Source organism: Triticum aestivum, chromosome 6D, assembly GCF_018294505.1.
Source record: "Triticum aestivum cultivar Chinese Spring chromosome 6D, IWGSC CS RefSeq v2.1, whole genome shotgun sequence".
Classification (NCBI taxonomy): Eukaryota; Viridiplantae; Streptophyta; class Magnoliopsida; order Poales; family Poaceae; genus Triticum; species Triticum aestivum.
This window is the reverse complement of record NC_057811.1, coordinates 470,522,355-470,545,871: the sequence shown is the minus strand read 5'-3', so window position 1 is coordinate 470,545,871 and position 23,517 is coordinate 470,522,355. Positions and strand designations below refer to the sequence as shown.

The 23,517-nt window shown below is 49.2% G+C and overlaps 2 long non-coding RNA genes across 6 annotated transcripts; both read left to right on the top strand.

The window, feature by feature from the left end:
* Nucleotides 1-2,617: 2,617 nt before the first annotated feature.
* On the top strand, nt 2,618-18,821 carry LOC123145985 (uncharacterized). Of its 5 annotated transcripts, none has more exons than XR_006472576.1 (5): nt 2,618-2,898; nt 3,000-5,646; nt 5,799-5,951; nt 6,042-6,182; nt 18,476-18,821. It is a non-coding gene; the product is annotated as an uncharacterized lncRNA (long non-coding RNA). The 5 variants fall into 5 exon arrangements; XR_006472577.1 differs by lacking the exon at nt 18,476-18,821 and adding an exon at nt 11,825-12,119; XR_006472578.1 differs by lacking the exon at nt 18,476-18,821 and having other exon boundaries at nt 3,000-5,401; nt 5,552-5,646; nt 6,042-7,298.
* A 3,981-nt stretch (nt 18,822-22,802) lies between these two features.
* Nucleotides 22,803-23,132, top strand: LOC123142084 (uncharacterized). The gene is made up of 2 exons (XR_006470519.1): nt 22,803-22,880; nt 23,064-23,132. It is a non-coding gene; the product is annotated as an uncharacterized lncRNA (long non-coding RNA).
* The last annotated feature ends 385 nt before the right edge of the window (nt 23,133-23,517 follow it).

The following is a 23,517-nucleotide window of genomic DNA, read 5'->3' as shown; positions in this document are numbered from 1 at the left end:
GGGAAGAGGAGAGGATCCAAAATCTGAACTACATCTACAACTGCAATGACGTCGAGGCTCTATGGATGCTTAGAATGAAAAGAGCACCATTTGCCAGGCTTGTCGAGACCTTCAGGAGCAGGGGGCTGTTACAAGATAGCATCAACACCAGTGTCGAAGAGCAAGTGGCCATGTTCCTCCATGTTGTTGGCCATAACCAGAGGTTCAGGGTCATTCACAACACGTTCAGGAGATCAATGGAGACCATCTCTAGGTACTTCAAGCAAGTGCTTTTTGCTATTGGGGAGCTTAGAGGAGAGATGATCAGGAGACCATCTGGCCAGACTCCACCCAAGATTCGTGGAAGCCCAAGATGGTATCCATACTTCAAGGTGAGCATTGACAATATACACTTTTCATGGCTTGATATGCTTGTATTGTTCAAGTTGAGCACTAACACAGGCTTGTGATGCCACTTTCAGGATTGCATTGGGGCAATAGATGGTACTCATGTCACTGCCAGATTTCCTAGGTCACAGTCTACAACATACAGGGGGAGGAAGCACTACACAAGCCAGAATGTGCTTGCTGCTGTTGACTTTGATCTGAAGTTCACATATGTGCTGGCTGGCTGGGAGGGGTCAGCGCATGATGCTAACATTCTCACTGACAAGATGAGTAGACCTGATGGGATCAAGATCCCCGACGGCAAGTTCTACCTTGGAGATGCTGGCTATGCATGTCGGCCAGGTATTCTTCCACCCTTCAGGAAAACAAGGTACCATCTCAACTAGTTCTCTGGTAGGAACTATCATAGGACTGCACAGGAGCTGTTTAATCTCAAACACTCCAGCCTTAGAGTAACTGTTGAGAGGGCATTTGGAGCTCTGAAGAATAGGTTTAAGATCCTGGATAAGAAGCCATTCCACCCATACTCCACTCAGGTTAAGCTAGTTCTTGCTTGTTGCATTCTGCATAACTGGATCCTCCAGTGGGGCTTTAATGAACACGTGCCTGAGGAGGAAGATGTCGAGCCTGACGATGTTGTTAGCTCTGGGCATGGTTTGGAGGCATTTGACAATGACGCTTGGAAGAACAAAAGGTTGGAGTGGGCAGAGGCGATGTGGCTTAATAGAGGTTAGTGCAGGATTTGAAGATGGAAGAAGAACAAGAAGCAACAGCAGCAGTAGCAGAAGCAGCAGCAGAAGCAGAAGTAGAAGCAGAAGAAGAGGAGAGGAAGAGGAAGATCTGGTAGCAGCAACACCGATGAACTATCCCTTTTTTAGCCATGGCTCTTAATAATTTGAACTGTCATTTGATACTAGTTAGGATGAACTGTCATTTGTTTAAGTAGATGGCGCTACATGTTCAGATTCGGTGTGGTAAGCTCACCACTAGTTTGAAGTGGTGACAACACCTTATGCAGGTTACAACCAAACACCATGGCATATGTGCGCCTAATGCAATGCGGGCAACCAAACGCTGGGTCGAAAATGGTTGTCTCATGCAACTAGGGGCATGCAGGCAACCAAACTATGTGCATCTCGTGTTTTTTGGCCTGCATCCCCTCAAACCGGCTCAATAGAGCCAAGCTCGCCGAGCCAGGCTGGATCGGCAATGTAACCAAACATGCCCCAAGTGACTCACACTTTTGTGTGGGGGCACCTAATGCACGTCAAATAGTAATTTTCATATCATGATTTTTTTCCAGATATGTCGTCAATGACTATACAAGCGGCACAAAAGGAATAGCATGTTGCCATCGAGACGATGAGTTCGAACAAACTACCGGATTATTTTTCTTAACACCTCCTTTAAGTCTGCGCCTTGCACTCATGTCTTGATTGTTGATGAAGGTGGTCACATGAAGTAGATTTTTTTTTGCTGGTACATGAAGTAGATTGCTGATGATATATGATCATGTTTCCAACCTTCGCCTAACAAGTTGTATTGATATTTAAGAACAAAAGACACTATAGATGAATTGTCACTATCATTTACGAAGTGAGTTGATATGATAAAACAAATGCTCTTAAACTAGAGAACCAATTACTGGTTGCGTGTAGATCCGGGCATTTATTCCGTCGGGTTTTAGCAAGCCCAATCCCCGTTTGAAATAAATCAATAGTGCTATTTGCCCATTTAAAATAATTTTTTAATCGTAATATGCATGTATTTACACTAAAACCTTTTTTTGTCCTTTACCTGGTTCTGGGCTAGGCCATCGGGCCAAGAAATGGAGTCGAGCTCAAAAGCCATCAAGCTTCTAGGTTGGGTTTAGATTTAAGTGCGTGGCTAGGGCGATGGTTTGTGCCTAGTCATGATGATCAAAATTTTGGTGTCGGGTGTATTTATCATGGCATTTTTTATAACATCGTCAATCTCAAACAAATTCAATCCTCACTAGATAATTTGAGTTTGTGCATGTTTCATGTTGCATGAGCGCATCTAGATTGTACTCGGTTTTTAAAGGAAAATCCATGACCAATTAAATTTTGATACAAACCCACAATAAGGGAACAAAATACGATGGTACAACTTGATCCATGCGAAAGAAAAGATAGATAAGGATATGCAAAAAACAAAAGATAGATAAGCAAAAATAAACTGAAAATACTAAAAAAAAAACGTCGGCCCCACAAAACCAGAACGCCCGCGGGTTGCATGGGCGCTCCCTCCGGCGGTCTTCTCGCATTCTACTCGCGTACGATTTCTCTGCGGGGAATGAGCGCGGCAATAATGGCGCACGGGGAGGGGAATCGAGGTCGACGGACGGCGCCGAACCCTCTCCTCTCCCCTTCTTGTGATTCGTTAAATACCGTCGGGGTGGGATGGTAGGAGGCGTATTCCTCTCCCGGCCTGTTCTTCCCCGCGGCTGCCGGCGGCCGGAGCTTCCGCCCGTCCGCGAGTCGTGCTCAGGTGAAGCTGCAATCTCTTCCTTTTCTCTCCAGAATCAGATCGACTTTGTGGTTCCTTTTTTTCTCTCGTGTTTCTGCTGATTTTCTTCCCCAATCCCGCAGCACCCGCCACCCGTTCGACGAAATGGGCAAGAAGGCTGCTGGCACCGGCGAGGATCCCTTCCGCCTCCTCCCCGACGACCAGCTCGACCACATCCTGTCCCTTCTGCCGGGAGATGATGCCCTGCAGACTTGCTTGCTTGACACCCAGTGGCGTTACTTTTGGAGGCGCAATCCCTGCACTGGTGTGGACCATATCAGTTTCAAACAAACCAATCGATTGATTAACGAGTACTCCCTCCGTCCGGAAATACTTGTCGGGGAAATGGATGAATCTAGACGTATTTTAATTATAGATACATCCAATTTTATCCATTTCTCCGACAAGTATTTTGGGACGGAGGGAGTACATTTTAAAGTGCCGCTGTGTTCTGTGGACGCACCAGTATCACCTGGTACACGTCTCATCTCCCGCCACTTGAGGCACACAACATTTTATTATGTTGACCTCATAGATTCCTCGGCGGATTTCTCGGGCTGCCCAGTATTAGAGCAGCTAACAATACAAAGTTGCCTTGTTGACGCGTTTGAGATTTTTGTTGTTGTTGAAAAGGAGGCGTACCTCCGGCCTCTGCATCAATCGATGCATGCTGCCCAGTATTAGAGCAGCTAACAATAGAAAGTTGCCTTGTTGACGTGTTTGAGATAGTACGTTCTAAATCACTAAAGCATCTGTGATTCATTGGGGAGGACAATATCTTCCCTGAGGATATCCACATGGATAGTGATGCCCCATGTCTTATCTCGTTGGAACTAGGAGATTCTCAGGGCTTGACTCCTTCCCTTGAGGAGATGCCATTACTGGGAAAAGCATCCATTTTGCTTGGCCGTGCGTACTGTGGTGTCTGTGAAACTGACGAGGACGATTTTCTTACATGTGGATGTGCCAGCGAGAAGTGTCTGCTTCTCAACGGATTGTCCAATGCTGTTGAGTTGAAATTGATTGCTATGCCTGAATTGGTATGCTCTGCACTATCTTTCTTACTCTTACTGTTACTTTGCCAGTTGCCACCCATAGTTTCTGTTGTAGCTGTAGTATTTATATCCATTGTTAGAGCCGCATATAGTCTAGTTACTTATTTTCACACCACAGCTTCCTAACTTCATCTTCACCCATTGGGCCTGAAATCAACAAATTAATAACATCGTGGCTCTATTGGATAAAATGTGATAGTTTGCGGACATAGTATAGATTTTCTTTTCCTAGTTTTGAAATTAAAGTATCTAACTGAAGTTCCTAGTATATTGTACCAGAGTCTCAGACTGTTTTTTTCTGTTCATTTGCAATTTGTCCAGCTTATCTTCAAACAGGATTTGGAATGGTGCCCTAATTCTGACAAATAAAAGACTCTCGTACTCAATGAGTGGTTTACGGCTATTGACCTATTTTGCATTCTCCAACAATCTCCAAATCTTGAGATACCCACTCTTCAGTGTTATGACACCGTGGTATATGCTGTATGGATAACAATGTTGCTATATTATTTAAGGTGTTTTCATGGATGCTGTATTTGCCTTACTAAGTGCTCTTATCTGATAGAACATTGTAGGAGCAACAGGAGCCCAGGAAACAATAGAGCAGCCACTTGTGTGTGCACACCTTAATTAAGTTTGTTTACATTGAATGTGACGAGGTTGATGAGGGAGTAGTGAAATTTTGAATATCTTAAGTAGATGCGGCATACTTAGTGAGCAAATTACCATCAAGGCGGGTCTGTGTCCATACTCAGATTGTAAGTTACCTTTGTCTATATTTAGGATCCATTATAGGTCAGATTGTATGACAACCCTTCCAACATGTCTGATGTAATTACACATGACTTAGAATGTATGACACAGACCCCCCCTCCAAATCCATCCATATTTTGTATTCATTATCCTTCACTATAAATTGGATCTGCATGCTGATGGAGCTTAGAATGACTGTTATATTTCAACATAGTTTATTATTCTGTAATTGCTGGTCACACTACAATAAGTAGCCCACATTTTTTATTCTCCTCTTTTTTTTCTGTTCAAAAAATTATAGATCTGTACCATCCATGCAAAATCATTTTGTATTCTCTTCTCATTTTTTTTTCAGTTCAAAAGTTATCTAATCCTTTTACTGTTTATTGGGTGATGAAAATAGTAGCTGTTCTCATCTTGACATTCAGTTTAGGTCTTCTCTCGTGTTCCATTTGGTAGAATATATATCACTAAGAATGATAGTGGGTAGAATGTACAGTATAGTGCTCTGCATCCATCCAGCAAGGACTGCCTTTGCCTCGCTGTATTTACTGTTGTTCCCCGAGTCTTATCTCACTCTAGTTGGATGATTTTTAAGGTGCCATTGCTAGAAACAGCCTATGTCCGACCTAACGATGGATGTCATGATTTCCGTCACAAGAACAGGCGGGATTTTGGTATTTTATCTTCATCTAATGCACCCCAATCATTGGCTAATAATAGTGTCTTGATTGGATAAAAAAATATGATATTTTAGGTTCTTATAGCATAAATTATTTAATCTTCTAGAGTCTCAGATTCTTTTTTGTTCTTTGCAATTTGTTCAGTTTCTCTACAGACGGGATTTGAAATGGCGTCCCATCTTTGGCAAAATGAAGACTCTGTTACTCAATGAGTGGTTTATCTTCATTGTCGCATTTTGGTATTTTATCTTAATCTAATGCACCCCAATCATTGGCTAATAATAGTGTCTTGATTGGATAAAAAAATATATGATATTTTAGGTTCTTATAGCATAAATTATTTAATCTTCTAGAGTCTCAGATTCTTTTTTGTTCTTTGCAATTTGTTCAGTTTCTCTACAGACGGGATTTGAAATGGCGTCCCATCTTTGGCAAAATGAAGACTCTGTTACTCAATGAGTGGTTTACGGCCATTAACCTAGTTTGCATTCTCCGACAGTCTCCAGTCCTTGAGATACTCACTCTTAAGCTTGATAACACTGAGGTATATGCTGTATATAACGATGTTGCTGTATTATTTAAGGTGTTATTGTGGATGATGTATTTGTCTTTACTAAGCGTTCTTATCTGATAGAAAATTGTAGGAGCAAGTCCGTTTACGTTGAATGTGAAGAGGTTGACGAGGGAGTTCGTGCAATCTTGAATATCTTAAGTACATGTGGCATACTTCATGAGAAGATTAGCATCAAGGAGGGTCCACATACGAACTCAGATTGTAAGTTACCTTTGTCCATATTTAATATTTATTACGAATTAGAATGTATGACAATTGACAACCCTTCCTACTTGTTCTAACATGTCAGCTGGAATTACACATCAATTATAGTATCTCCACATCAGACCAAAAAACAGTCTTAGGTGTGGAGAGAGAAGATTTTTGGTCTCCATTTTTTTCTGCTATTGCAGTAATTGCAATGTTGTAAAAACTGGAGACCAAAACTTTAGATTCTACTTCTACCACACATCTTTGTGCACTTGCAAAATAATATCAAACTCATTTCAAATTATTCCAAAACAAATAAAGCACTAGTACTTATTTATTACATAGTCCATCAGTCACAACCCCAAATTCAACACCCTTATTCGTCAAACATAACACAAAGTGCATCAAACATAACATGAAACATAGAAGTAGAAGTGTAGAACTAGTGGTCTTGTTGCCCATTCCATGTTTACACTCCGCCATGAGATCTTGTTAAAGACGTTCATGACTATCCACATCTTGAATTTCTTGATGAACTTCAAGAAAGTGTCGGATGCGGGTTGTCCTTCTACGAGGATGCACCACCCTTCCTGTTAAGTCATAGTAGCAATAATCCAAATCTTGGCCAAACTCATGCTCAATGATTATGCTGTGCAAGATCACTGTGGTAGTCATGATGTATCGAAGGATTTCTTGTTCCCAAAACAGAGCCGGTCCTCGCTTTATGATTTCAAGTGATTTTTTCGACCAGAGCTCAATGATTTCAAGTGATTTTTTTGACCAAAATTTGAAGTTTAGAGTGTGGGTGCTGCGGAAGAACTGCGCCAGCAGGCTCGAGAGAGACATCACGCACCGGGAGCATGTAGGGGAGCTGGCGAAAGCGAAGGGCGAACTTGCCGTGACGGTATGCATCCCAGTAAACCCCTGGGTTCCTAGAACTTCCAGGTGCCACCTTCGGGAGTGACGAACTCGCCACCCTGGTTGTCTGCGTTACCCCGATGCTCCCGTATCCCGAAGAGCTGATTGAGTTAGCACACGACACGCGCGCGCGAGGCTGAGAAGACGTACTGTTGAGACCGGAGCCACCTCCGGGAGTGACAAACTCGCCACCCTGGTTGTCTGCGTTACCCCGGGAAGGGTTATCCCGACCACCAGGCGGGGTTCCTCCACCACCCTTCTGGGTGCAGTCCCTCGCGATGTGGCCGGGTTGGCCGCAAGCGAAGCCGGTGAACCCAGTGTTATTGCCCGAGAAACGCCTTGGCTGGCCCCGCCTTCCACGCCGACATTCCTTCCTTGAATGATTGTCGTCGGGGTGCAGCTGGCAGGGCTCGTCGTCCATGACCTCCGAGGACAAAAATGATTTCGTCTTCTTGTTCTTGGGCTCGGCGGCGTCGTCCTTGTAGTTTGGAGGGAACTTCATCAGTTCCTCCATGGCCACAAGGGCATCGCGACGAGCTTGAGCGCTCGGCGTGGTGGCCTTGCTGCCTCCGCAGCCGCTCACCGGTGGCGGTGGCTCCTCCAGCGGCGGTCTCATCCAGTCATGGCCTCCTCGCGCAGTGCCATGGTGGACACGGTCTTCGTCACAAAATGTAGGGTTCCCTATAGTCCGACTCAGCGTGAGGCGGTGCCCAGATCGAGTGGATACGGACCCAGCATGAGGCAGTGCCCAGGTCAACACCGCGCGAGGAGGCCATGTTCGTTTTTAGCCCCATCGCGCCGGGGGCCGGCCTATGGCCCCCCGTGAGACCGGCGCACGTGGGGAGCGCCGCCTCTTGTTGGCTTCGTTGGAGGGCGGAGCCGACGCGCCACCTGGAACTTCCCGGAGCCACCTCCGGGAGTGACGAACTCGCCACCCTGGTTGTCTGCGTTACCCCGATGCTCCCTTATCCCAAAGAGTTGATTGAGTTAGCACACGACACACGCGGGCGAGGCTGAGAAGACGATGAACGGCGCAGAGCCACCTCCGGGAGTGACGAACTCGCCACCCTGGTTGTCTGCTTTACCCGGGAAGGGTTATTGCGACCACCAGGCGGGGTTCCTCCACCACCCTTCTGGGTGCAGTCCCTTGCGATGTGGCCGGGTTGGCCGCAAGCGAAGCCGGTGAACCTAGTGTTATTGCCTGAGAAACGCCTCGGCTGGCCCCGCCTTCCACGTCGGCATTCCTTCTTCGAATGATTGTCGTCGGGATGCAGCTGGCAGGGCTCGTCGTCCACGACCTCCGAGGACGAAAATGATTTCGTCTTCTTGTTCTTGGGCTCGGCGGTGTTGTCCTTGTAGTTTGGAGGGAACTTCATCAGTTCCTCCGTGGCCACAAGGGCATCGCGACGAGCTTGAGCGCTCGGCATGGTGGCCTTGCTGCCTCCGCAGCCGCTCACCGGTGGCGGTGGCTCCTCCAGCGGCGATCTCATCCGGTCATGGCCTCCTCGCGCGGTGCCATGGTGGACACGGTCTTCGTCACAAAATGTAGGGTTCCCTATAGTCCGACTCAGCGTGAGGCGGTGCCCAGGTCGAGTGGATACGGACCCAGCGTGAGGCGGTGCCCAGGTCGACACCACGCGAGGAGGCCATGTCCGTTTTTAGCCCCAGCGCGCCGGGGGCCGGCCTGTGGCCCCCTCGTGGCCTCCTCGCGCGGTGCCATGGTGGACACGGTCTTTGTTACAAAATGTAGGGTTCCCTATAGTCTGACTCAGCGTGAGGCGGTGCCTAGGTCGAGTGGATACGGACTGTCGGTAACCGGATACTGGGGTACCCCATTTCCCTGGATTCCGAGCACGCCTCTCGGACAATGCAGGATTGACCTAGGAGGATTCCAGCAAGGAGATGTCGGGAACATCTCTCAAGACGCACGAGAGAAGCACCTCGCATCACTTCTGGAACGGTGGAGCCCTCCAGCTGGTTCCCACCGCCCGACAAAGAGCACAGCACATTCAATGCGCTAGAAGACAAGCATGCACCGCTGACAGGAGGCAACCAACACCTGGCGGGTTCCCTCACGCCTACTCAGCCCAGGGACGGATCGTTTGGTCTTACTTAATCCAGTTTTTGTAAGAACGTGATTTTTCGACCTCCTCCAAATCCCCTAAAATTTTGCACACATTATCTCATACATAAACATAGATAGACTGTGCATGTTTTACAGTATTTTGATTTATTTTAAAAAAATTACTGCCCCTTTGAATTTCATATCAAAACCTCGACCCCGGAAATTAGTCCGGGCATCGTGGCCAGACGGCTCGGCTGGGACGTGTAGGAGCGAGGAGACGCTGCCGCCGTCAGTAGCGGCGGACTGGTTGAAGTTCGTTATCGCCCTTACGCCGCACGCCTTGACGACCGCGGCGTCGTATGCTCTGGCGGCGTCCCTGGCGGTGTCGAAAGTGCCGGGCCAAATGTGAGCTCCACCTGGGACAATGTCAACTTTCACATTTCTTGAGGATTGTTAGGTAATGATGTTTAATACCTTCATGCTACCATGTACAACAAGTTTGGGCAGATTCGGAGATGGTCGAAAAAACGACTTGCTTAGGGACGGACCGTATGGTCTTACTTAATCCAATTTTCGTAAGAACGTGATTTTTTGACCTCCTCCAAATCCATCTACTGGATTATCTCTTTCACTTGTTTGATAAGAAAGGGTGGCCCCACAAATGCGAGAAATCACACAGAAAATAAAAACATGATAGGGGTACGGAGGAATGGGGAGTAGGCTGGAGCTTGACCGTCAAAGGGGCGGGGCGATTCCCGGCGGTGGCGGGCGGCGAGGCGAGCGATCGACGGAGGAGAGGGAGGGAGCTGCTCTGCTCGCCGGCCTCTCCTTGTCATAAAGTGGCGGCGCCGCGGTCGTCAAGGCGCGCGGCGTAGGGGCTATAACAAACTTCAACCAGTCCGCAGCTACTGACTGCTCGCCCCACTCCACCGGGCATGGCCACGGCTCCTTGCAGAAAAGGAATGCGCCGGATCTTGAGGCCATGGAGCTGTGGTATATTAGTTCAAATTTTAAAATGTTGGAATTTGAAATAATTTTAAAGAAAAGCCATGGAGTGGTGGTATATTTGTTCTGGATTATCTTGTTTTTGAAAATACTAAGGTAAATGGTAGGAAAAGATCCCACTACAATTTTCGAATTTTAAAAAATTTCGAAAATGTTTGCAACATTTTTTGAAATATTTGTTCCGAATTATCGTGTTTTCGAAAATACTAAGGTAAAGGGTAGGAAAAGACCCCCCTACAATTTTCGAATTTTAAATAAATTAGAAAATGTTTGCAACATTTTTTGAATTTCAACAATTTTAAAAAGAGTTTCAGAGTCATTAAGGGTTGGATTGATCGGCCCTAGTATTTCCTGTACGTACTAAGGAATTTTGCCGATGAACCAAAGAATTTCAGTTTTGCTTTCACCCAATCCTGGGCAATACACTTCAAAACAGTATTGGCCAGAGTATTACCCATGAGGACATAAGGCGCAGTAATGGCCAGCCAACGACGAGTTATAACAAAGTACTGCATTGGGGCATGCCCCAGGTTCACAAAGCACAGACAACCAAAGTACCAGAACAAAGCACAACCAACAGACAGGGAGGTAGAATAACAGCAGACAACGATCACATGGTCCTCGCGTCCAATCAAGCGACATTGCCTCGCCTTGTTCTGCTAGGTAGGATATTTCCTGGTATTCAAATGATTCCCCACAATGATAATTAGAAAATTGCAAAACTTCACAAATGGTTCATATATGGGTTAGCTGTAACTGTACCTTGATCCATACTGTTTCTCCTTCCTCTCCCTCGAGCTGAACCTCTCCCTCGAGCTGTGCTACTGCGACTGCATTGTGGGTCAGCGTTATATTCTTCCAAAACTTCCATCTCAGGTGCTGCTGCCAAAAACAACGGTTTCTCGGTCAAAAAAATTACCGAAAAGCCACATTTGGATGGTTTCAAACTTAAAAATAGGTGGGATCCCAACCTGATCTACGTAAAATGTTGTTTTGGTTAAGTCTACGTTCGAGGAGTCCCACAGACGTAAGAACTCTATGTTGGGACACCGTTTCCTGCATTTGTGAGGCATAAATCATTTGTTCTAGGATTTAAATAGAACAAAACTTAAAAAGCACAAGGCTCAATGTTTACCGGGTTACTTTTGCTGGCATATATAGACGAACCATCACCATTGACGAGCTCTTTCATATACATCAGTACATGAAATGCGCTATCATGTCTGCAAGAATTGCAATTGATTACCACATAAAAATTTGATAAACACAGGATTGCAATTGTTGCATCCACTTACTCGTGGTCTTGAGTCGGAACAAATGGAGCTAGCGTCTCAAACTCAGAGATGGCCTCGCCGTGCTCAGGGATGCTCCTCAAAATTGACTGCAGATTACATAACACAGTGTCTGCCTGAGTTTGATTTATCAGTTCACCATGAATCATACCCGAGTCAAGGATAAAGTTCTTCTGCCTGGTCGAAACAGCAACCAGGGACCAGTGAAGAGAATCAACAATACGAGCAAATATCTGGAAAAAAAACTATTGTCAAACTCCTGAACCCAGTAACAATGTCTCACAATGCACAACACTGGTCCTCAAATATTAGTCAGCTACTCGCATCAGGGCCATCAATAATCTAAACTTTGTATATGTGCACTTATTAAGCAGAGTCGGAGCTTAGTTATTGACGCCGCCAGAGCATACGACGCCGCGGTCGTCAAGGCGTGCGGCGTAAGGGCGATAACGAACTTCAACCAGTCCGCCGCTACTGACGGCGGCAGCGTCTCCTCGCTCCTACACGTCCCAGCCGAGCCGTCTGGCCACGATGCCCGGACTAATTTCCGGGGTCGAGGTTTTGATATGAAATTCAAAGGGGCAGTAATTTTTTTAAAATAAATCAAAATACTGTAAAACATGCACAGTCTATCTATGTTTATGTATGAGATAATGTGTGCAAAATTTTAGGGGATTTGGAGGAGGTCGAAAAATCACGTTCTTACAAAAACTGGATTAAGTAAGACCAAACGATCCATCCCTGGGCTGAGTAGGCGTGAGGGAACCCGCCAGGTGTTGGTTGCCTCCTGTCAGCGGTGCATGCTTGTCTTCTAGCGCATTGAATGTGCTGTGCTCCACCGTTCCAGAAGTGATGCGAGGTGCTTCTCTCGTGCGTCTTGAGAGATGTTCCCGACATCTCCTTGCTGGAATCCTCCTAGGTCAATCCTGCATTGTCTGAGAGGCGTGCTCGGAATCCAGGGAAATGGGGTACCCCAGTATCCGGCTACCGACAGTCCGTATCCACTCGACCTAGGCACCGCCTCACGCTGAGTCAGACTATAGGGAACCCTACATTTTGTAACGAAGACCGTGTCCACCATGGCACCGCGCGAGGAGGCCACGAGGGGGCCATAGGCCGGCCCCCGGCGCGCTGGGGCTAAAAACGGACATGGCCTCCTCGCGTGGTGTCGACCTAGGCACCGCCTCATGCTGGGTCCGTATCCACTCGACCTGGGCACCGCCTCACGCTGGGGCTAAAATTTTGTGACGAAGACCGTGTCCACCATGGCACCGCGCGAGGAGGCCATGACTGGATGAGACCGCCGCTGGAGGAGCCACCGCCACCGGTGAGCGGCTGCGGAGGCAGCAAGGCCACCACGCCGAGCGCTCAAGCTCGTCGTGATGCCCTTGTGGCCATGGAGGAACTGATGAAGTTCCCTCCAAACTACAAGGACGCCGCCGCCGAGCCCAAGAACAAGAAGACGAAATCATTTTTGTCCTCGGAGGTCATGGACGACGAGCCCCGCCAGCTGCACCCCGACGACAATCATTCAAGGAAGGAATGTCAGCGTGGAAGGCGGGGCCAGCCAAGGCGTTTCTCGGGCAATAACACTGGGTTCACCGGCTTCGCTTGCGGCCAACCCGGCCACATCGCGAGGGACTGCACCCAGAAGGGTGGTGGAGGAACCCTGCCTGGTGGTCGGGATAACCCTTCCCGGGGTAACGCAGACAACCAGGGTGGCGAGTTTGTCACTCCCGGAGGTGGGTCCGGTCTCAACAGTACATCTTCTCGGCCTCGCGCACGCGTGTCGTGTGCTAACTCAATCAGCTCTTCGGGATACGGGAGCATCAGGGTAACACAGACAACCAGGGTGGCGAGTTCGTCACTCCCGGAGGTGGCACCTGGAAGTTCTAGGAACCCAGGGGTTTACTGGGATGCATACCGTCACGGCAAGTTCGCCCTTCGCTTTCGCCAGCTCCCCTACATGCTCCCGGTGCGTGATGTCTCTCTCGAGCCTGCTGGCGCAGTTCTTCCGCAGCACCCACAGCGCCACCGCCTCGCCGATGTAGGCGGAGAAGTTCTTGATGGGCGTCTGCGACTCCCCAAAGGGGATGCGCGTCCCGCTGCAAGGCTTCTTCTGCGAGGCGCTCTCCCACTACGCGCACACGCTGGAGGCCGGGATGCACGTCCCGCTGCACGGCTTCTTCTGCGAGGCGCTCTCCCACTTCGGCATTGTGCTGACCCAGATCACGCCCAACGGGTGGCGCATCGTCCTCTTCTTCTTGTAGACAACCTCTCCGGTGCTGGGGCTACTTCGCTTGGACGGCACGCCAACTGGTCCGCTCGCTGCCCGTGCGGCCCCTTGAGCTGTGCCAGCTCCCGGATCACCGCCGCCGGGAGATGGCAAGCTCGTCAATTTGGGGAGTCGCAGACGCCCGTCAAGAACTTCTCCGCCTACATCATGTGGACGACATGCGAAGCCTTTCCTATTGATTTTTCCCTCGGCGAGGCGGTGGCGCTCCGGCGCTGGGGCTACTTCACTTCGGCGACACGCTCGCTAGTCCGCTCGCTGCCCGTGCCGCCCCTCGAGTTGTGCCAGCTCCCGGATCACCGTCGCCGGGACATGGCAAGCTCGTCAATTTGGGGAGTCGCAGACGCCCGTCAAGAACTTCTCCGCCTACATCATGTGGACGACATGCGAAGCCTTTCCTATTGATTTTACCCTCGGCGAGGCGGTGGCGCCTGCGCCATCTGCTTCTCCTCCAGCTCCAGCGCGTAGCCCAGAGAGAATGACACGTGGTTTGCGGCCTGCTTCGTCGTGCTCTGTCACTCCGGCGGCTCGGTCGCCGTGTTTCGGCATTTGTTCTCCCTCAGGAAGATGGGCTGGTACTTCTTTGGGTGCAGGAAAGGAGCTGGAGCACTGATCACTGGCCTGACTAGTCCCAAAGGAAGAGGGGCTAGTACTTCTTTGGGTGCAGCAAAGGTGCCAAAGCACTGATCACTGGCCTGACCAGTCCCAAATCCGAAAAGGAGTGGAAAAGGGGTTTCTTCTTCGTGAGGTCGCCGGAGCCATGGGCGTGCCCCGCGCCGCCAGGAGCTGGTAAGCTCGTCTGTTTGCCAAGCCGACGCTGCTCAACATGTTCCCTCTGGGGGCGCGAGCTCGCCCCGTCCGCGGGGTGCCGTTTGCGGCAGAGAGGTTCTGGACCGGCTACCGGGACATGTTCTGCCCAGGAAGAGAAGGGGTGTGGAGAGGGGGCGCATGAGGAAGGAGGCGGAGGAGGTCATCCTTAGCGGCGCAGGAGGATGGCGACGGAGGAGGTCAACTTTAAGACAGGCAGAAGAAGTCGTGCAGCGGGACGCGCATCCCCTTTGGGTAGTCAACAACATCGTGCCAGTTGCAATCGCTCGGATCGATAGTAATGTGCCTCGGAACTCGGAAACTTCTCTCAAATAGGTGCGATGTCAAAGTGGGAGAGCGCCTCGCAGAAGAAGACGATTAGGGGAAGAAGGAGGTGTTCCTCTTCTTCCCAGACAGTGCCGTCGTGTCGCTGCAAGTCCTGGGCGAGGATGGCCGCAGTGAACAGAACCCATTGGCCGAGGACATGCACCATGCAGTGAACCAACTCGGCCAGGAGCTCTGCAGAGGGACGCGCATCCTGGCCTCTAGCGCGTGCGCCTGCAGCGGGACGCGCATCCCGGCCTCCAGCACGTGCGCGTACACGCAAGATCAACCGGGACCGCTACTACATTGGCCGCGGCGAGCAAAACCCGCCGAGGACATGCACCATGCAGTGAACTACCTCGGCCAGGAGCTCTGATGTGCACATCCCCGTCACTCACGGTGACCGTGGGCGCGGACTGTGCGGACTGCCACAACAACATTGCGCCGTTGTGGCAGTCGCAATCGCTCGGATCGATAGTAATGTGCCTCGGAACTCGGAAACTTCTCTCAAATAGGTGCGATGCCGAAGTGGGAGAGCGCCTCGCAGAAGAAGACGATTAGGGGAAGTAGGAGGTGTTCCTCTTCTTCCCAGAGAGTGCCGTCGTGTCGCTGCAAGTCCTTTCACATCCCAGCAAACCAAAGGGCGACAGCCGGTGTAAGGATTATCCTTGCCAAAGTGGGAGAGCGCCTCGCAAAAGAAGCCGTGTAGCGGGACGCGCATCCCAGATTTGAGAGACGCATTCCTCCCGCTGTACCGTTAGACGCACCCCAGCGAGGTGCTCAACCTTATGCCCCGCTGCGATAGATGTGGTCGTCGTCCCGGTTCTAACCCTGGTTGCTTCTTGGTTGTGGTTACCTCTGATTCTGAGTTGAGGACAGATCCCGAGCTAAATCACCTCAAATTTCCTACACACGATCTTCTAGACAAACATAGATAGATTGTGAAGTTTTTACATTTTTTACATTATTTTGTTTTTATAATGCCCGGTTGAATTTCAGGTGAAAACCTGAATTTCAGGTTGAATTTCTATTTGTTACATGTATGTTATCATGTATGCCAAAATTGGGATCATTTGGACATGGTCGAAAAAATCACTCAAACCAGTTTTTCTAACAACGTGATTTTTTCGACCACCTTTAAATCACCTCAAATTTGATGGGGATCGTAGCAGAAATTTAAAATTTTCTACGTATCACCAAGATCAATCTATGTAGTCATCTAGCAACGAGAGAGAGGGGAGTGCATCTACATACCCTTGTAGATCGTGCGCGGAAGCGTTCAAGAGAACGGGGTTGATGGAGTCGTACTCGTCGTGATCCAAATCACCGATGATCCTAGCGCCGAACGGACGGCACCTCCGCGTTCAACACACGTACGGAGCGGGGACGTCTCCTCCTTGATCCAGCAAGGGGGAGGAGAAGTTGATGGAGATCCAGCAGCACGACGGCGTGGTGGTGGAAGTAGCGGGATCCCGGCAGGGCTTCGCCAAGCGCAAGCGGGGAGGAAGAGGTGTCACGGGAGGGAGGGAGGCGCCAGGGCTTGGGGTGCAGCTCCCATGCGCCTCCCCACTATATATAGGGGTGGAGGGGGCTGGTTTCTTGCCCTCCAAGTCCATTGGGGCGTTGGCAAAGGTGGGGGAAAGAAATCCCATCATTTCCCTTCCCCACCGATTGTTATCCCCCCTTTTTAGGGATCTTGATCTTATCCCTTCGGGATATGATCTTATTCCTTCTAAGGTGGGATCTTGGTGCGCCTTGAACAGGGGTGTGGGGCCTTGCCCCCACTACCCACGTTCATGTGGGTCCCCCATGCAGGTGGGCCCCACTTCGGAACCTTCTAGAACCTTCCCGGTACAATACCGAAAAATCCCGAACATTTTCCGGTGGCCAAAATAGGACTTCCCATATATAAATCTTTACCTCCGGACCATTCCGGAACTCCTCGTGACGTCCGGGATCTCATCCGGGACTCCGAACAACTTTCGGTTAACCGCATACTAATATCTATACAACTCTAGCGTCACCGAACCTTAAGTGTGTAGACCCTACGGGTTCGGGAGACATGCAGACATGACCGAGACGACTCTCTGGTCAATAACCAACAGCGGGATCTGGATACCCATGTTGGCTCCCACATGTTCCACGATGATCTCATCGGATGAACCACGATGTCGAGGATTCAATCAATCCCGTATACAATTCTCTTTGTCAATCGGTACGTTACTTGCCCGAGATTCGATCGTCGGTATCCCAATACCTTGTTCAATCTCGTTACTGGCAAGTCACTTTACTCGTACCGTAATGCATGATCCCGTGACCAAACACTTGTTCACATTGAGCTCATTATGATGATGCATTACCGAGTGGGCCCAGAGATACCTCTCCGTCATACGGAGTGACAAATTCCAGTCTCGATTCGTGCCAACCCAACAGACACTTTCGGAGATACCCGTAGTGCACCTTTATAGCCACCCAGTTACGTTGTGACGTTTGGCACACCCAAAGCACTCCTATGGTATCCGGGAGTTGCACAATCTCATGGTCTAAGGAAATGATACTTGACATTTGGAAAAGCTCTACAGACGAACTACACGATCTTGTGCTATGCTTAGGATTGGGTCTTGTCCATCACATCATTCTCCTAATGATGTGATCCCGTTATCAATGACATCCAATGTCCATAGTCAGGAAACCGTAACCATCTATTGATCAACGAGCTAGTCAACTAGAGGCTCACTAGGGACATGTTGTGGTCTATGTATTCACACATGTATTACGGTTTCCGGATAACACAATTATAGCATGAACAATAGACAATTATCATGAACAGGGAAATATAATAATAACCATTTTATTATTGCCTCTAGGGCATATTTCCAACAAAATTTGCTACACATGATCTTGTAGACAAACATAGATAGATTGTGAAGTTTTTACATTTTATTGAATTTATTTTTATAATGCCCGGTTGAATTTTAGGTGAAAACCTCGGAATTTAGCATAAAGTGACACTCCAAACTTCAAATTTTGGGAAACTTTCTACATATTTCTATTTGTTACATGTATGTCATCATGTATGCAAAAATTGGGGTTATTTTGGACATGGTCGAAAAAATCACTTTTTTTAAGGACAGACCGTTTGGTCACTCAAACCAGCTTTTCTAACAACGTGATTTTTTCGACCACCTCTAAATCATCTCAAATTTTCTACACATGATCTTGTAGACAAATATAGATAGATTGTGAAGTTTTTACATTTTATTGATTTTTTTTATTTTTATAATGGCCGGTTGAATTTCAGGTGAAAACCTCGGAATTTAGCATAAAGTGACACTCTAAACTTCAAATTTTGGGAAACTTTCTACATATTTCTATTTGTTACATCATCATCTTTCTTTTTAGTTGACTTAGGTGGATAGGGCATAGGTTTTTGAACCCATGGTTCTCTTTCTTTACCGTGTTTTCTAGCAATAAAGTCTCATTTATCATATCATGTATTCTTGGGTTGTTGGTTATCAAGATCAACTGCAGGTTCTATCTCAACATCATTGTCTTGTTTGAGTATTTTCATAAACCTCATCATTATCTTTTTCATTATCAGAAAGTGAGTGATCTCCCATACCCTTGCGGATGTGGCCCAGCCCACCTGTTGGATCTTTTGTATCCACTCCGTAGCGGCACATCCCAGCTCCTGTTGGATCTCCCATCCCCTAGCGGCTGCGGCTCATCCCAGTTGGAGCAGGAGCCCTTGTTGGTAAAACTTGGCTTCCACAAATCATATGCATGGTTTGTCTTGGAGACCGGTATATTGTGTGCATTTTGTGGCAGTGCTTCTTGGCCTGAACGCTGCTTAAATACTCTAAATTTACTTTCCTATCAGAATTGTTTCCTATCAAATCCCAAGTGAGAATGAGAGCCACAGGGCGGGCCTACACCCCTGGCGCGCGCTGGTCGTAGACGTGGGAGACATTATTCCTAATGATGTTCTGCATGATCGCATGAGCAGTCATCACCTCCCGCAGCTTCTAGGTGCTTCATGTTCTTAAAATGTGTCGAATGATAACCTACTAAATTGTTTATTTGGATGAGTTGCGAGCATAGAAACTGAATGGAGCCCCACCGTTGAGTTGCGAGCCCGTCCATACCAGTATGCCAGTGGAGAAGATGGTGGTGCCGACTGTAGGGACAAAGCATTGCAATTAAGGTTTGAAGTGCTACTCACTGATTTTTATCATCCTAGGAAGTTCCGCACGGTAGGTGCTAGAGTGCAATGACGAAACCATCCGCTGGATTTCCTAGGATGATCAACGTCAATGAGTAGCACTTCAAACCATACATGCAATGCTTTGTCCCTACAGTCGGCGTCACCATCTTCTCCACTGGCATACTGGTGTGGACGGGCTCGCAACTCGGCGGTGGGGCCCCATTCAGTTTCTACGCTCGCAACTCACTGGCGGGGCGCGCGAGGAACTCCCTCGAAACGCCATGCTTCTTGCCGAGGGCGTCGACGACGGCCTGGGTGGGTAGGGTCGAGGCGATGCACTCGACAGCGGGCCCGGAGAGCGCGTCGGAGGTGGCATCGTCGTCATTGCCGATGACGACGACGGAGGACGAGGAGGATGAAGCCATCGCGTTGCACTTCTGCACTTGGTGCCCTTGGTAGCTTCTGCCTCGATGACGACGGTGTCCTGCCCGGCCGGAGGAGAAGCAGATGAGTCACCTTTGGGTTTTCTTTCTTGTAATCTGGTCTGGTTCGAGTGTGTGTTGAGGCAAATTAAAGCCAAGCACGTCTATTTCAGTTGCCTCCTCCCGTTTGCTCTTCTTCTCGGACAACGGCAGCGTATCGCCGCGCGCCTCGCTTTTCAGCTGCTCCATCCCTGCTGCCGGCACCACCTTCAGTTGCTCTGTCCGTACAGTCGGCGCAACCATCTTCTCCACTGGCATACTGTCAACAATGGTGTGGACCTACTCCTAGTGCACAAAAAACAACAGTAAAATACCTTTCCCTGTGAGTGTGCTCATTAGAAAAGGGGGTCGAACTCTTACCTACGGCACTAGTAGAACGGGGAGAAGGCTGAGGTGGTGGTGTTGGTGCGCCAGCGAGATTAGCGGACAAGGCCGCAACAAGATTTGTCTCCCGGAGGTAAGGCCGGAGATCAACCGCGGCACCGCGTGTGCCTAGCAGCTTTTCCACCCACTGGCTCTGCTTGCTCATTAGCACCAGGTTTGTGGACAAGCTCCTGGATGGTGGCATGCCCAGCCACCGGTCGTGTGTGGCGTTGGCGCGCGACCGATGCCGCCAATGCCACGCGCCGGCCGGCTCTGGCTCCTGCTCTGCATCGCCATTGTTGTGGTGGTGGTGGGCATGGAAGGGCACACGCGTGGCGTGTGGCCGGGTAGGGTAGCGGGCCGGCCGTTCCCGGAGAACGCGACGCGGGCGGAGGAGCTGGAGTGGTTGTTCATGCAGTGGGTGCGCTACGTGGGCGGCCTCAAGCACAGTACGTACCACCACGTGCAGCTGGCCCGCGTGTTCCCGTCCTACTCGCTCGTCGTCGACAAAGACCCCGCGGCTGGCAACTTCACGTCCGTCCAGGCTGCCGTCGACTCGCTCCCGACCATCAACCTCGTCCGCGTTGTTAAAAAAATTCAAAAGTTTGATTAACATTTTTATATACATTATCGAAATGTTACATCATTTTTTCATATTTGCTCTTCTATACGGATTAACATTTTTCAAATGCTTCATTAAAAGATTCATGAATTCCGGCACCGGAGCTCAGTCCCTCCCCCTCCCCCCTCGCTCAAGGGTTCAGCCGCCGCTAGGGTTCCAGGCGCCACGACCCCTCCTCCCTCGACGACGGGCGGCCTCCTCGGAGCCCTGCCGGAGCCGGCGAGCGCGGCCCCAACGCCCCCATGCAGCCGGCCGAAGCAGTCCTCGGAGGTAGCAGAGACCATCATAGGCAAGGAGGCGATGCGCCGCTGCGCGCCGATCGCGACGCAGGGCGTGGACACCCTCGTGTGCGTAGGAATTGGAAAGGTGGGCCACGAGCTTCGCGCCGGGTAGATCGGCGAGCTTATCTTGGAAGGTAGCAGAGGCCATCATATCCGGCGGCCAGGAGGCGGTATCTTCTCGGTCATGGGGCTTAGGCCTTGCCTCAGAACCATCTTCATCCTCTCGCTCCTGTTTCCCAGCAGCTCCCATCTCCACCCTTGTGTTCTATTCTACCTCTACATGGCAGTTTCCGCCTAGCCGGAATACTGTTCCGCGTCCCTCGATCTCTTTTTGCTCCGCCTCCGACGCTGCCGCCGGAGACCACTAATGGCCCGTCGCGAGCCTTGAAGATCTCGACTCGGCGACATGCGCAGATGAACAAGTATGTGAAAAATGTCGATCATGTATTTGAAAAATATTGAACAAGTATTTAATAATGTTGAATCAATATTTGAAGAAATATTTTTCATTTATAAAAAAGTTGAACAAGTATTTGGAAAATGTTGAACAAGTATTTAGAAAATGTTGAAAAAGTATTTTAAGAAATGTTGGGAAAATGAAAAAAAGAATTTCCCAAAAAAGGAGGGACCTGGAAATGAAAAACAAACCTACAATAATATGAATCCTCTTCTGGGGGATCGTAATGTCAAGTTGCTTTCTTACTCGAAAGCTGTTGCGTGGTACTCGAAAGTACTAAATAGATAGGCGTTTGGGCTAGGTACAATTGAACGAAAAAAGGCAAACTACCGTTGTTTTAGGAGGTATGGGAGGGCGGAGACCGATCAAGAGATGTGTCTTTTCTTGGCTATCCGGATTTATTGCATCATTCCTTCCTGTGATGCCTTTCCCCCATCCATCTCCTATGCTATGCCTGGAGTTAGCACAGTCTATGAGTCAGTCCTGGAACTCCTTCTTTCTATGTATAGACATAAGGAGGTTCTGCTTTCTATTTATAGGTACTGGATCGTAGTATTTCCTAAAAAAAGTACCTATAATCACATGAAAACCTATCACAGTTGGGGGTTGTAGCCTTCTTGTTTCCGCTGCTTCAATAGTTCCATCCAGCGAAGAGCACTCTGGCAGCATCACATGAAAACCTGTCACAGTTGGGGGTTGTAGCCTTTTTGTTTCTGCTGCTTCAATAGTTCCGTCCAGCGAAGAGCACTCTGGCAGCAACCCTATATTGGATGTAGCACCAGTTGTTCCTGTTGTATAGCTTGAAGACGACGATGATGGAGGAGGACGAGGAGGAAGCCATCAAATTGCACTTATGCACTTGGTGCCCTTGGTGGCTTCCGCCCCGACGACGACGACGACGTCAGAGGGCTTAGACGTCACGAATTTGTCCTCCCGGGACGCGTGATCATGCAATGTAGCACCTTCAGTGCAGCCTTCCAGTCGGCTGTGTCACCGTCGTGTGTGTTGGGCATGGGCGAGCATGGTGAACATGGGTCAAAGGCAGACGTGGCACGCGTGCCGGACACTGGGGCGGGGCAGCCAGCTGTCTTACTGGTCCGTTGGCAAGCGTCTCGGCTTCCTGCCGGCGAGGAGCACGGGAGGAAGAGGCGGCACTGAACAAAACAAGCCATCTTACTGGTTCTTTTCTTCTTGCTCTAACCCGCCGTAAGAGTCCCGTTCTCCTTGGTCCAGTTTAAAAACAATGTGCTGGACTATACACCCTCAGTGGCTCGGCAGCAGGGTGGGTGCGCTCTTTCATAGTTCTTTTCTGTTTCCTTCCGTGTTCTTTTCTTCTTTGACCTCCTTCTTGTTGTTCCTCTTTGTTCCTCTTGGGGTGACAGTTGCTTGATGCGCTACTCAGCGACTCAGTGTCTTCCTCCTCATCTTCGTCTTCCTCCTCGTAGACCCCCCACGGCCATCTCCTCTCGCTGCTGAGGTCAATAACCTCGATGCCTTCCCCATCCCGATCCTAGCTGTATCCAGTGGCGGAGCTAGCGTACAGCCGTTGGGTTCAGTTGAACCCAACGATCTTTTTGCTGCACGTACGTGTATATGGGTACGAGTTTTTTATGAACCCAATAGAAACTCACGCCTGAACCCATCGAACTTGGAACGCACCTGCCTGCTTCTCAGTCCCTTAAAAATTTATCAAATGAATGCCCAACCAAAAGCCCACAAAATAGTTGTAAAAAACAAACAAAAAAGCCCACAACTAAATGTGATAATGTGTACTCTGCAGGCCACAAAAGCCTCTCGTCTCCCCTGTCCCCTGTTTGCATCCTCATCACGAGATCTCTCCTGTGCCCCCTCAAAAAAAAAAACGTGATCTCACGCCCATCATCCAGCCGCCAGCATCGCCGACGAGGAGAGGTCAGCAGCGGGAATTGCAGTATAAATTTGAAGGTAATATCACATCCACGTCTCTTCCCTCTTATGCATCTCCTGTTTAACCTAGTAGCCTAATACAACAACATCTTTGCCCTAGTTTTCTAATTGATTTTCCCCTAAACTTTGATCGATCTAGACTATGGCGACATTTCTCAAAGAGAAATCGATCAGATGCAAATAGTACCCTTTACCCCTTCACTGCAGGTAATTACTGTGCTATGGAATGGGGATGTAGCAATTTTAATTCAGACAATAGGGATTCAAGGCGGCGCCCGATCCACCCCGCTGCGTAGTTAAAACATATT